Source organism: Convolutriloba macropyga, chromosome 2, assembly GCF_964194025.1.
Source record: "Convolutriloba macropyga chromosome 2, txConMacr16.3, whole genome shotgun sequence".
Classification (NCBI taxonomy): Eukaryota; Metazoa; Xenacoelomorpha; order Acoela; family Convolutidae; genus Convolutriloba; species Convolutriloba macropyga.
Window position 1 is genome coordinate 75,796,277 of NC_134469.1, and position 14,079 is coordinate 75,810,355.

The following is a 14,079-nucleotide window of genomic DNA, read 5'->3' on the forward strand; positions in this document are numbered from 1 at the left end:
GGGTGAAAAATGGCCGGTGCGAGGCCCTTCTAGCAATACTTCTTCAAAAACATTTTGTATTGTTTAAATCTATCAATAAAATTGTTATATATATGAACATCAGCAGAGGAAGTAAAACAAAAGACAGACAGCTTTAGTAAACAAACAATTAATGATGAAAATAGGTCAGTCAAACAAAGAGACTCTATGGTTCAACTAGAACTCCCATCGAAGCATAAACAATTTCAAGCTGCCTAAGCGACCTTGACCCGCGAATGCAGAAGGTGGAACTCCTCAGGTGAGCAAAGCTGATTTTTGTCCTTAGATATGATATGATGTCAGCGTAGCTCTCTTCCTTTCGCGCAGAGAGCTTTGATATTAGTTTTTTGAAGCTGATGAGCCAGCCCCACCAGTGCAAGCGATGACAAGCGGAAAAATGTTGTTTTCTAAAGCTCAGTTATTCTTTAAACATACTTGTTCTTTTTTTATAGATTCATGACACTTATTGGCTTCGCTACTGCTTTTAGGGAAACTTTTGTGCTGCGCCAACGGGTTGAAAATTTTAACATCAAAATAGGTTTTTTTTGAACAAAGTCCGTTTTGAACAAAGTCCGTTGGCGTTTATATCTAATATTGCCTCATCGTAAATTGTCGTTGATTTAGGAGCAAATGTTTTCACTTGCAACGGCTGAAGATGAAGTTCGATCTCGACTATATGACCGATATCACTTAGCAAATTCGCAATGGAATCACGGGGTTCATTTTGTCTCATGTGCGTGCCTCCTCATTTCGGACAGTGGAGGTCATGTGCAACAGTGAAGTTTTCATTGCATGCGCATAATCATGGCATCTTCACTGGGTCCCAGCCATAGCGAAGAGCATTGACAACACGAAACTGGCTTTTTTGTTTTGCCAAATTGATATTGCTTCAATGGCATAGCGTTTTTACCAGCTTGATATTTCCCTTTTCACTAGCTAAGTCAAGTGAGCGAAACTGGTTCTTACTCAATTCGCTCTTAATTTTTGTCTGTTTCGATTTGATAGCAAGCTCCTTCTCCATTTTAATTGCTCTCAAACGAAGTTTGTAGCAATTATATTAGTTCTGTCTGTCTTTTTATGCGATTTTTCGCTTGACCGGTTTTTTGTCTGACGCTTTTGATTTTTTGTCCTCAAAAATGGGATAAATAGGTAGCGCCCAGCGGGCATTAAGTGCTCTTAGAGCCTTTTAGCGCTGTTTCAAATCAATCTGTTTTGGAGACTTATACTTTTACTTTTGGTGTGAACGGCGGTTCTTAGAGGTTGAAAACATCCCCACTGTTGACTCCTTTTATTGCCCGCAAGCCCCCCCCCCCACCCCCCAACGGCGCTGTTGACCCGGTTCGGCGGTCGGTTACTTGACAGAATTTTCGGTTTTGCCTTGTTCAGTTTTTTTTCTATATGATCGAATCCCCTGATGGAAAATATTCCTGTCTCTTCCTCTCTCTGTCGGTTAGGGTTCCTTTCCTTCTCTTTCTCGTTCCCGTTTTATCTCTCTCTTTTTTAATGCCGCACTTCAGCTGATGTTCTGTGCCGTAATGTCATCATCTCTGGTCCTCATTCACAATGAGTTGTAGTAGAATTGTTTTTTCAATCATAAATGACCTAAAAGTCACTTTTTAGGAGATCATTGTTAATTGCTCTCAAAAGCAATTTGTAGCAAATATTTTAATCCTGTTCGTCTTCTGATGCACTTTTCGCTTGGCCATTTTTTCGTCTGAGCCATTTGACTTTCGTTTTCAGAGACGGGATAAAGAGGTAGCGCCCAGAGGTAGCATGGCTAGCAATTCGAGTTTGTGAGCAATTCGCCCGACGTTGGTCGGTTATGTTTGATTTTTTGGCCCAGTCCGCCTTCACCAGTGATGCTGGTTTCCCATGTGTAAACTATCCCCAATAGTTACAGACCCCCGCTAGTGGTTTTTAGATCACTCTGTCTGACATTGGTTTGGTTCTGTTGATTTAATTTTTGTGCGCTTATATGTTCTAGCGGTCCGCTTTAATTTTGGTTAATAACTATTTCTGAAGCATTAAATGCAAGTACGCTGTCAAAAAAGTGTGATGGAATGGGCAACAGAACATCGGGAGAATGTATAAAGTATATTTTGTTCCAGTAATCCAGTGATTTTTGTTATGCTCCGAATTCTTTGTTTCCTTCTATCCAGATTTAATTGCTCTCAAACGAAGTTTGTAGGAATTGCTAGTCCTGTGGTCTTTTTATGCAATTTTTCGCTTGACTGTTTTTTGTCTGACCAATTTGACTTTTCGTCCTCAAAAATGGGATAAATAGGCAGCGTCCAGTGGGCTTTAAGTGCTCTTAGTGCCTTTCAATGCTGTTTCAGCTCGAACTGTTTTGGAGGCTCATACTTTTACTTTTACTATCACGAATTTTAGCAATTTTTTGACAAAACGTGCAATTTTTTCACATTTCTTGACATTTTTTCCTTATTCAGGTCTTTCCAGACCCAGGGGCTAGAATACATCCTATGGGGTTTGACAATAAGTTACTGAAAATTTTTTAACGGTAATGGAATAGTTTTTCAAACATTTTAATGTCACAAATTTTAGAAATTTTTTGATATAACTTGCTTTTGCCCCCCACCCCAGTGTTGCTCCCCCCCATCAGTCCCCGATGCAACCCCCCCCCCTCTCTCTTCTCCCTTGGCTAGCTACTGACGAACAGCCGCTTGTTAAAAACCCAATTTTATACTCTTTTGCAATTTTTTTCAAGCTTTTTGAAAATTTTTGACATTTTTGATTTCTATCAGCCCTGGGCGTCTAGGAACCTCTCCCTGGGTTTGATAATAGGTTACTGCATTGTTTCTAGTGTTAATGGAATGGTTTCTACATTTTAACACCACGAATCTTAGCAATTTTTGGACCAAACGTGCACTTTATTCAAATTTAATGACATTTTTTCCTTATTTAGGTCAGTGGGGGCCCAGGGGCTAGAGAACATTCTATGGGGTTTGATAATAAACTACTGACAATTTTTTAACGGTCATGGAATAGTTTTTCAACTTTTTTATGTCACAAGTTTTAGCAATTTTTGATAAAACTTGCTTTTTTTTCAAGTTTTTTTGAAATTTTTTTTGACGGTTTTTAGATTTTTTCAGCCTTAAGAGCCAAGGAACCTCCTCTAGGGTTTGAAAATAGGTTACTGAATAGTTTCTAGATTAAATCGAATTTCTTGCAAGATTTTAACATTACAAATATCAGCATAATTTTGTTATTTTTGCATTTTTTTTCCTTTTTTTTCAACATTTATAGTCATTATTCAGATTTTTCGAGCCTCAAGGATCAAAAAAGCCTGCGTTGGGGTTTGATTTAGTTTTTTGGAAAATTTTTGTTGTTCATGGATTAATTTCACATTTTTCAGCAATTTTTTTTAATAAAACTTGCAATTTTAAAGTTTTTTCAATTGTTCGTCATCTTTTAGGTTTCTTTAATCTCAAGAACCACGAATTTCCTCTAGAGTTTGAAAAAATGTTACTGCATAGTTTCTATACTTAACGGAATGTTCGTCAGGATTTTAATATGACGAATTTAAGCAATTCTTTAAAAAAATTCTCAGTTTTTCTGATGTTTTTGATTTTTTTCCGGAAGAAGGGGCCTCCTCCAATGTTTGATAATAAGCTGCTGAATAGTTTCAAGAGTTAAAGGGATTATGATCAATATTTTTTGTCCCCATTTTTAGTAATATTTGGGTAAATATAAAACTTTTCAAAATTTTGGAAAGTTTTTGTGTTCCAAGCGTATGGATCTTTGAGCCAGTGAAACTACGTTAGTCTTGAAACAGGCATACTGGATAAGAGACAAAGAAATGGTTCTTAAGATATTAATGCTGTGATTTTTAGCAAGATTTTGTTAAAATTTGCAATTAGTTTCAATTTTTTCCAATATTTTTTGTCCGTTCCTTAGTTTAACGACCATTACCGGCCAACAAAACTTTTCAAGTCTCGGAGATGGGTTACTTGACAGAACTTTCGAGACAAAATGGTTTTGAATTTTTTATTGCAAAGTTGAAAACTTTTTAATTTTGCCTTCAGTTTTTCTCTATATGATTTTTTTATTAACAAGGTTAGAAAACTAGAAGCTGCAGTGTCGAATCCAATCATGGAAAATATTCCTGTCTCCTTCTCTCTCTTTCGGTTTGGGTTCCTTACCTTCTCTTTCTCCTTCACGTTTTTTCTCTCTCTTTCACTCTCTCTTTTTGTTGATTCCGCACTTCAGCTGCTATTACGTGGCGTAATGTCACCATCTCTGATCGTCATAATCAATGAGTTATAGTTGAAATATTTTATCATAAATGATCTAACAGGCTTTTTTACACAAGCAATGTGTAGCAAATCTATTAATCTTGTTTGTCTTTTATGCAATTTTTCGCTTGGCCGATTTTTTGTCTGACTCTGACTTTCATATTCAGAAACGGGATAAAGAGGTAGCGCCCTGAGGTCACTAAATCGTGGCTAGCTGTTAACAAAGCCAACCGGTCGTTTGAGAGCAATTCGATCGACGTTAGTGGGTTATGTTTTTATTTCTTGTATGATCTGTTGTTGCTTTAGTTCGGCTTCTGGCAAAGATAGGGATAAGGGTCTGGACAGTTGAATTGATGGTTCATATTCTTTAAAGCGGTCTTCGGGTTTAAGGATGTTCAGGCCGCCCTGCCTTCTCGGCAACGAGAAGATTGTTCCTGTTTTTTTTTATTCACGCGGGATTCTTTAAAAGATTAGGCAATAGCTCATCGTTGATTGATATCTCACATTCTTTTAAAAGGTCTTCAATATTGGGGGTTTTGCGTGCTATGAAGGTCAATATATGCTGAACCGATGATTTATAAACATTCATAAGCACAGAAGTGATTTATACACGATTCATAAACACAGAAGCAATACGAAATGCTCTATGAAGTCGTATTGCTGGGAGGACCTTGGACGAGCCAATATTCACCCAGTGTTGGGGAGGGGCATTTCTTAATTTAGTTTTTATTGCAAAAAACAGTGCCAAAGAAAGGAATCTTTTATTTATCTATACATTCTGATTTTAACACATTTTGATTTTTTTTTCTGTTTGGGCCCCTACAGACATACTATTACTATGTAACGACACGTACTCTGTAACTGGGGGACGTATAACCTACTGGTAGTGTGGCACAAAGGGAAAAGGTCCATTTTTGTTCATACGTTGTTTTGTTTATGCCAAAGATGATTTGGATATCTTCATACATTCAACCATATTCAACTGTCCTTTCCTTTTGTCTCCACTTATCTTATCAGGCTGATGCACTGCAGATTGATTCCTTCGTAAAGTAATTATTCGGTAAAGTATCCAGTACTGTATTAATAGATAGGAAACATCTGTATAACGTCGTGCAATGCGATCCTTTATATAGTTCTTGATGGAAAAACAAAGTAAGGATGCTGCTGCTCGGGTATTTAACAGCGGTAATTAAAAATAATTTGCAATCTTGAGTGATTTCTCTGATCAACTGTGTAACAGAACTTCCTTATTTTTTGGCTGCTTGTATCGTATATACTGATCACTTTACTATTCTTATTGATGCAAAATAAAAATTCTTCTTGAAATCTCAGATGCATCATGGGATTCCTCTTTTCCAAGTCACGGAGAGATCAAAGTGATATCAATTCAGAAGATATGCTTTCTTTTATCAATGACTTGTTCAGACAACACAAGTTGGTACTGTTCTCTAAATCATTCTGCCCCTATTGCAGATTGGCAAAGGGAATACTAAACAAAACTGGTTTCGCCTATCATGCAATTGAATTGGACGTACAATCTGACGGTTCCAAGATACAGAAAGAAATAGCTAAACTTTCGGGAATCAATACAGTTCCTCAATTGTTTCTTGAAGGAAAGTTTATTGGAGATTCGAGCACTATCAAAAAGCTGGATGATTCTGGGAAGCTAATAGAGATGTTCGTGGAGCATGGAGTACTCAGAGCAGCATGATTGAATCAAAAATAAACCTAAGAATAAAAACCGTAACAAATTTTTTGAAGCGGAAGTAAATGAAAATGTAAATTAATATTTCTTGAAATTTTGAAGGGTTTGGAAAACCTTAGATCTGGAACTCACATTTTCCTTCACACTGGTTCCGCAATTAATCGTTGATTATTGATCGCTCTCGAAAACAGCTATTATTATAAAGCATTTATTGCAGTAATGCGTTTCTTCTTAATGGAAAAATTTTGCATGACCGAACATTTTCTGCTCGCTTGACTTTTCGTCTTGAGAAACCTGCTCAACTGGTAAAGCTCGCTATTTTGGTAGGATTCGGTTCCCCCTCCGCCGCTTATCAACTGGGGATAGAAGCAAAGCCATCGTTTCGTCGGTCGTTAAGGAACAATTCGTCCGACCTAGTTTTTAGAAATCATTTACGACATAATTTAATAAACCCAATAAAATTCAAAAATTGAAAAACCCGGTTAATTGAAAAATAAAATAGAAACAACAGTGGACCTGTCAAATCTGTGGAATGAGTTTTTCTTGATGACACAGCAAAATAATTGAAACAACAAACTAATTGTTGACTGATTTAAAGCAATGAATGATATTATTTACAACTAATTGATCATTAAAAAAATCGGTGAAAATTTTCCATCAGCATGTTAAAGTTACTGTTTTGTTGCATTCTGCTGAAACTTTTTTGTTCAATAAAGCTGATGTCACTCGGAAGAAACGTTCTCATTGCAATTGATAGTCTATTATTAATAGTCGGTTTTTGATGCCTCTGATGTTGAGAATTGGAGCAAAATTAACCATGAAAGAGCTTTGATTTGCGTTAATGTTGATTTTTTGAATGATCAATAGTTTAATTTTTTCGTTACGAACAATGTATAGCAATGAATATTTGTTGACCTCATAGATTGCTTGAATGTTTTCGGTTATGTACTAAAATAGTGTGTACTATTATCCAAAATTATCCAAAATTAATAATCTCGTTGTTCCAACCATACTTTTTTTGGAGAATAAGATTTTTTTTACCAGCCCTACTACTGTTGAACCGATTTTGGCCCATCAATAATTTTTGAGGAGAGATGTAGAAAGTGTGTATTTGGAAAGCCCTGTAAGCCAAGCAGTAACTGGCCAAGAGACATTTTCATTTCTGCAGGAAAAGTTACGGCTTGAAGGTTTCGTTACTCTTTAATAAGTACGCAACTATTTAAAAAATACTTACTATTTAAAAAATACTTACTATTTAAAGTATCCGTGTGAAATGGAATGTGAAATAAATGCATTAGCTCTAATGAATATGTTAAAGTGGTATGAAACCATGGGCGAATTAGAAAGAAAAGAGGATTGGTAAATATGAAATAGAAACTAAAAATAGAACTGAAGAATTTATAAAAAATGATTTTCAAAGAGAACGGTATAAAATCTGAATTTTTCAATTTGTACCTAATTTTTCATAAATCTGCATGCGATGAAATTAAATTCAATTTCGACTATAACCAAGTAAGCAGTTAGATACTGATGCAGTTTGTTAAGAATTTGGTATTCAGAAAGTTCATTTCAGAAGATAAGCACAATTTTAGTGTAAGATTTACTCACAACTTTTAATTTTGAGTAATTTTTGGTAAGTTTTTTAAATCTGAGAGTCAAATCATTGTGAAGGATTGATTTTTCTGTCGAAATTTTGCTTTAGTCTGAATTCATCACAAAGTTTCAGTACAAACTTTCTAGATCATAACAGCCTTGATCGACTACAAAACTCTGCGTGGGTAAAGGTATATCTGCCGCACTCAGTATTTTCAAGGCTATTAGAAAGAGGCTACCGCACTTTCTTGCTGCGTAAAAAAGGCAGAGTAGACGACAAATGCTATTAAAACATTTTGTTCTTTTTTCAAAAGGTATTGTTCGTTCTGGTTTTTCTTGTACATTCTTGAAGTGGTAAATATGAAGCGTAGGTCAGAAAAACTAGTGATTTGGGCTGTAGGCTATTTCTTGTACATTTAAAATTAATCACAGAAAATTTAGTGATAGATTTGGATTTTAGATTAAAAATCACTTAGTATTTTAAGCGTAAGCTAAACAGTTTGCTACAGTTTAGGCTAAACAATGAGGAGAGAAATTTTGAGAAACGGGGTTTAAAATATCATAGTTGATATATTCTTACTTCACATTTTTTATGAAATTCAAACAACGGTTGAAAATAGTTTGAACTTAATCTGAACTTTATATGTTTCGCAACTATTGGGTCTTAAAAATTTTGGACAAAAAGCTTTTCACCCCACGCTTTTAACAAGTAATGAAAGATGTTTATTAGAAGACCTGGATTTTTAATGTATTGTCCGCAAAAATTTAAATAGAGTTTTGCGTTTTTATTCCACATTTTATCAAAGCGTGCTAATAGCTCTTTTAAACTGTTGGCTCTTCAAATTTCAAGCATCGAATATTGCAACACAGAGAGTTATGAAATCTTTTTTTTATCAGAACATGTTCAGTGTAATTGGTTTCCTTGTAGTCTATTTACAGAAGCTGCTATTAAGCTTGTTTTGTAAAAGGAGTAAAGCTATATTGCCATGTTTTCATTTTTGTTTTAAAGTAAACTCGATTACTTACCTCCGGTCTTTGATCGTAAAATTTTACACTAACTTTGAAGTCTTTTTTTGTCCTTTGATGCTCTCGAACGAAGTTTGAAGCAGTTTTTTTTGTTTTTCTTCCGTAATTTGCTTTATTTTATTATTCGAGTGAATTTGTCACTCCTGGTTTCTTAATGTTGGCGTATTCTAAATTGCTCTTTCACTTCTTTGAGTAGGCATGGGCAAATGGTGACAGTTTACAACTAATTCTCAATTGAGAAGCGCGCGCGAAAATTGGTTTCATTTCACTTTAGTGATCCATTTATGCTCTAATCACCTCACTTGAAGGCAAACCTGTTGCGCAACTACTGCTGCAGCAAAACTTGAAATGCTTAACTGAACCTCTCTTGTTCTAAGACTGTCTTTCAAAGAAATATCTGTCGATATGTACCAAGGTATAGACAGCTCTTATGTTCTGAAATTAAGTTTGCTTGGTTCTGAAATTTGCTTGGTCTATGATTTGTTGCATTATTTTTGTAGACACTTATTACTGTTGCTCCTCTTTTTCATTTTTTTTTAAAAAAGAAACACTGAATTTCCAATTGAGTATAAATAGGTCAGGGAACCTAAGGATAACACAAATGGAAGCGTAAAGTTATGACATAAATTAAAAGTAAATTATAAGTAACAGATAAAAGATTTTCTTCTCTAAGTAGAAGAGACTAATTTTAAGCTCACTTGTGAGTATACAAATTCACATATGCAGCGTCAGTTAAACCTAAAAGTTTTCCAAGAAACATTGCCGTCAATGTTTCCCGTTGGGTCCTTCCGAAATTGTTGGAAAATGTAGTTTTTGATAACTTTTTAAACCGTCTGGTTGATTCGTTCCCTTTTAATCTTTTTTCAAGACAATTATTAATTGATGAACTTTAAGTATTTTCAAGGCTGTTAGAAAGGCTATCGCACTTTCTTGCTGCGTAAAAAAGGCAGAGTAGACGACAACTCAAAGTAGCTCCAATTTAATGTAAAATGCTATTTAAACGTTTGGTTCTTTTTTTAAGAGGTATTGTTCGTTCTGGTTTTTCTTGTACATTCTTGAAGTGGTAAATATGAAGCGTAGGTCAGAAAAACTAGTTCTTTGGGTTGTAGGCTTTTTCTTGTACATTTAAAATTAATTACAGAAACTTTAGTGATAGATTTGGATTTTAGATTAAAAATCACTAAGTATTTTAAGCGTAGGCTAAGCAGTTTGCTACAGTTTAGGCTACACGAAGAGAAGAGAAATTTTGAGCAACGGGGTTAAAAAATATAGTTGATATATTCATACTTCACATTTTTCGTGAAATTCAAACAACGGTTGGAAATAGTTTGAATTAATCTGAACTTTATATGTTTCGCAACTAATGGGTCTTAAAAATTTTGGACAAAAGGCTTTTCACCCCACGCTTTTGTCAAGTAATGAAAGATGTTTATTAGAAGACCTGGATTTTTAATGTTTTTTCCGCAAAAATTTAAATAGACTTGTGTTTTTATTCCACATTTTATCAAAGTGTGCTAATAGCTCTTTTACACTGCTAGCTCTTCAAATTTCAGCCATCGAATATTGCAACACAGACAGTTATGAAATCCATTTTTCCATCAGAACATGTTCAGCATAAATGATTTCCATGTATTCATTTACTGGAGCTGCTGTTAAGCTTGTTTTGTAATAGGAGTAAAGCTATATTGCCATGTTTTCATTTTTGTTTTAAAGTAAACTCGATTACTTACCTCCGGTCTTTGATCGTAAAATTTTATAATAACTTTGAAGTTTTTTTTTAACCTTTGATGCTCTCGAACGAAGTTTGAAGCATTTTTATTGTCTTTCTTGCGTAATTTTTTTGCTTTATTTTACTATTCGAGTAAATTTGTCGCGCCTGTTTTCTTGATGTTGGCGTATTCTAAATTGCTCCCTCATTTCTTTGAGTAGGCATGGGCAAATGGTGACAGTTTACAACTTATTCTCAAATGAGAAGCGCGCGCGAAAATTGGTTTCATTTCACTTTAGTGATCCATTTGCGCTCTAATCACCTCACTTGAAGGCAAACCTTTTGCGCAACTACTGCTGCAGCAAAACTTGAAATGCTTAACTGAACTTCTGTTGTTCAAAGACTGTCTTTCAAAGAAATATCTGTCGATATGTTCCAAGGTATAGACAGCTCTTATGATCTGAAATTAAGTTTGCTTGGTTCTGAAATTTGCTTGGTCTATGATTTGTTGCATTATTTTTGTAGACACTTATTACTGTTGCTCCTCTTTTTCATTTTTTTTTAAAAGAAACACTGAATTTCCAATTGAGTATAAATAGGTCAGGGAACCTAAGGATAACACAAATGGAAGCGTAAAGTTATGACATAAATTAAAAGTAAATTATAGGTAACAGATGAAAAGATTTTCTTTTAGTAGAAGAGACAAATTTTAAGCTCACTTGTGAAAATTTCAAATTCACATATGAAGCATCAGTTAAACCTAAAAGTTTTCCAAGAAACATTGCCGTCAATGTTTCCCCTTGGGTCCTTCTGAAATTGTTGGAAAACGTAGTTTTTAACTTTTTAAACCGTCTGTTTGATTAATTCCCTTTTAAGCTTTTTTCAAGAAAGTTATCAATTGATGAGCCTCTTCTGATGACATTTTTGTCCAGCCATGATGTTTTGACCTCTCTTCGAGGAAAATGGTTTTCGTTCTTGAGTTTATATAAAACTTATAAGTTGGCAAGCTAAGTCCTGTTATTCTCCGTAAGGCATGTTATATGTCAGAGTTGATTGACATACAGTGCTGTTCTGTATTCAAGCAATTGTTTAATTGGCAGTATATAATCTATTTGATACTAAGTGAAGAATTGTTAAATCAATGAACGTAACAGGCTTTTACTGCCCAGTGGAATTGCTTTTCTAAGGTTGTCAGAAGATTTTTTGAAATTGAAAGCAAAACAGCCGAGTGCTGGAGATGACTAATTACAAGAGAATTGAGTAGGATTTCGCGCAAATGGTATGGTACTACTTATCTGAGGACAAAGTGCGCCATCTTGCTGAGTTCTTATTCAACTTGTTGTTGGTAAACTTTTTGTCCAAAATTACTCCGAGATATTTAACTTTCTCAACTTCTTTTATTATATGGTTGTCAACTTTAATAGACTCTGCTGCGGATGAAGTGCCAAAGACAATGAACTCTGAATTTGGTTTTAAAACATGGTATAAAAAATAGTCAACAAGAGTGGAAATTGATTTCTCTAAATGTAGCTTGCAATCAGTAATTTTTTTGCCGAAAATATAAACAACTGCATCGTCAGCGTATTGGATTAAAATGCAGTTGATGAAATTTGATTGATGATTTACATATAGATTGAAAAGAAGTGGTCCTAAAACTGTGCCCTGTGGAAATCCTTGCCTGACCTGCAGTGCCTCAGATTCAGCTTCTGGTATCACTATTCGTTGATGCCGGTTAATGAGGTAACTCTTAATGAAAAGGAAAGCCGAAGAGCAGAAACCAAGGTGTTTAAGTTTTTTTAGTAAAAGCGAGTGGTCAATTGAATCAAAAGCTTCTGACAAATCTAAAAACGCTGAAGTGACTTTTTTCATCGAGTTTCTGTCTTACAATTTCCGTTAGATAAACAACAGCATCAATTGTTGAAAAAAAAATTCTGAATCCAAACTGGGCTTTCAATAGGAGGTTGTATTTTGATAGGTGTTCCTCAATCTGATCTCTGATTAGTATCTCAAGAACTTTTGACAAAGCAGGCGTCATAGAAATAGGCCTATAATTCAGCGGAGTTTCAGTGTCTCCTTTTTTGTGGATAAGCGTAATATTTAGAAACTTCAGTAGAGAGGGAACTTTGTTTTGTTTGAGAAATCCGTTAAAGATAAGGCATATCGGCTCTGCTAAAATATGAGCACCATCTATTAATGCCCAAGCCGGAATTGTCGAAGAACCGAAAGATCTGTTTTTATTGAGGTTGTTGAGAGCTTTACGACATTCAAATATAAAGAAACGAAACGAAAACATCTTAGTTTTTCATTTTTATTTGTACTCAATAAGCTTTGTTTAGAGTCAAATTCCAATAAAAGTTTGCCTTTCAAGTTATTGTTGAAAATGTTTTTGAGCTGAAGACTCCTTTTCCTTGCGACAATCGTTTTTTTACGCAAAATTTTTGTCCATTAACTTTTTGACTTTTTTATTTTGTTTGTATGGGAGCCGATTCAGATTGTTTGCAGGATACTATCTTAATGAAACTGTTTCAAAATTTGCGAAATGAACAATTGAACTTAAAAATAAATTCAATATCAAATTTTTAAGCCCGTTGATCCAGAAAGTTATTATTCTTGGAACGTTAGCAGTAAACGAGGGACCTCATTTTTTGCTCCTTTTTTATGTGACTAGCGTCAATCACAAACAACGGAGCAAGTTTTGTTTAGGTCTGCTTCAATGTTTTCACTTATTAAAAAATGACCCTAACTGCGTTATTTTTTGAGCTCGATTTAATGTCCATCATAAGAGCTACTATATTTAGTGAGTTCACTTGAAGCAGTTCGACTTTTAAATTTGCAGAAAAGGTTGGTTTTTGAACATTTTACGGCAAATATATTCTTGAAGCTTATTGATTGGCAGAGTTTTTGGTTTAATGCAATTGTTTAATTGGCAGTATATAATCTATTTGATACTAAGTGAAGAATTGTTAAATCAATGAACGTAACAGGCTTTCACTGCCCAGTGGAATTGCTTTTCTAAGGTTGTCAGAAGATTTTTTGAAATTGAAGAAAGCAAAACAGCCGAGTGCTGGAGATGACTAATTACAAGAGAATTGAGTAGGATTTCGCGCAAATGGTATGGTACTACGTATCTGAGGAAAAAGTGCGCCATCTTGCTGAGTTTTTATTCAACTTGTTGTTGGTAAACTTTTTGTCCAAAATTACTCCGAGATATTTAACTTTCTCAACTTCTTTTATTATATGGTTGTCAACTTTAATAGACTCTGCTGCGGATGAAGTGCCAAAGACAATGAACTCTGAATTTGGTTTTAAAACTTGGTATAAAAATAGTCAACAAGAATGGAAATTGATTTCTCTAAATGTAGCTTGCAATCAGTAATTTTTTTGCCGAAAATATAAACAACTGCATCGTCAGCGTATTGGATTAAAATGCAGTTGATGAAATTTGATTGATGATTTACATATAGATTGAAAAGAAGTGGTCCTAAAACTGTGCCCTGTGGAAATCCTTGCCTGACCTGCAGTGCCTCAGATTCAGCTTCTGGTATCACTATTCGTTGATGCCGGTTAATGAGGTAACTCTTAATGAAATGGAAAGCCGAAGAGCAGAAACCAAGGTGTTTAAGTTTTTTTAGTAAAAGCGAGTGGTCAATTGAATCAAAAGCTTCTGACAAATCTAAAAACGCTGCAGTGACTTTTTTCATCGAGTTTCTGTCTTACAATTTCCGTTAGATAAACAACAGCATCAATTGTTGAAAAAAAATTTCTGAATCCAAACT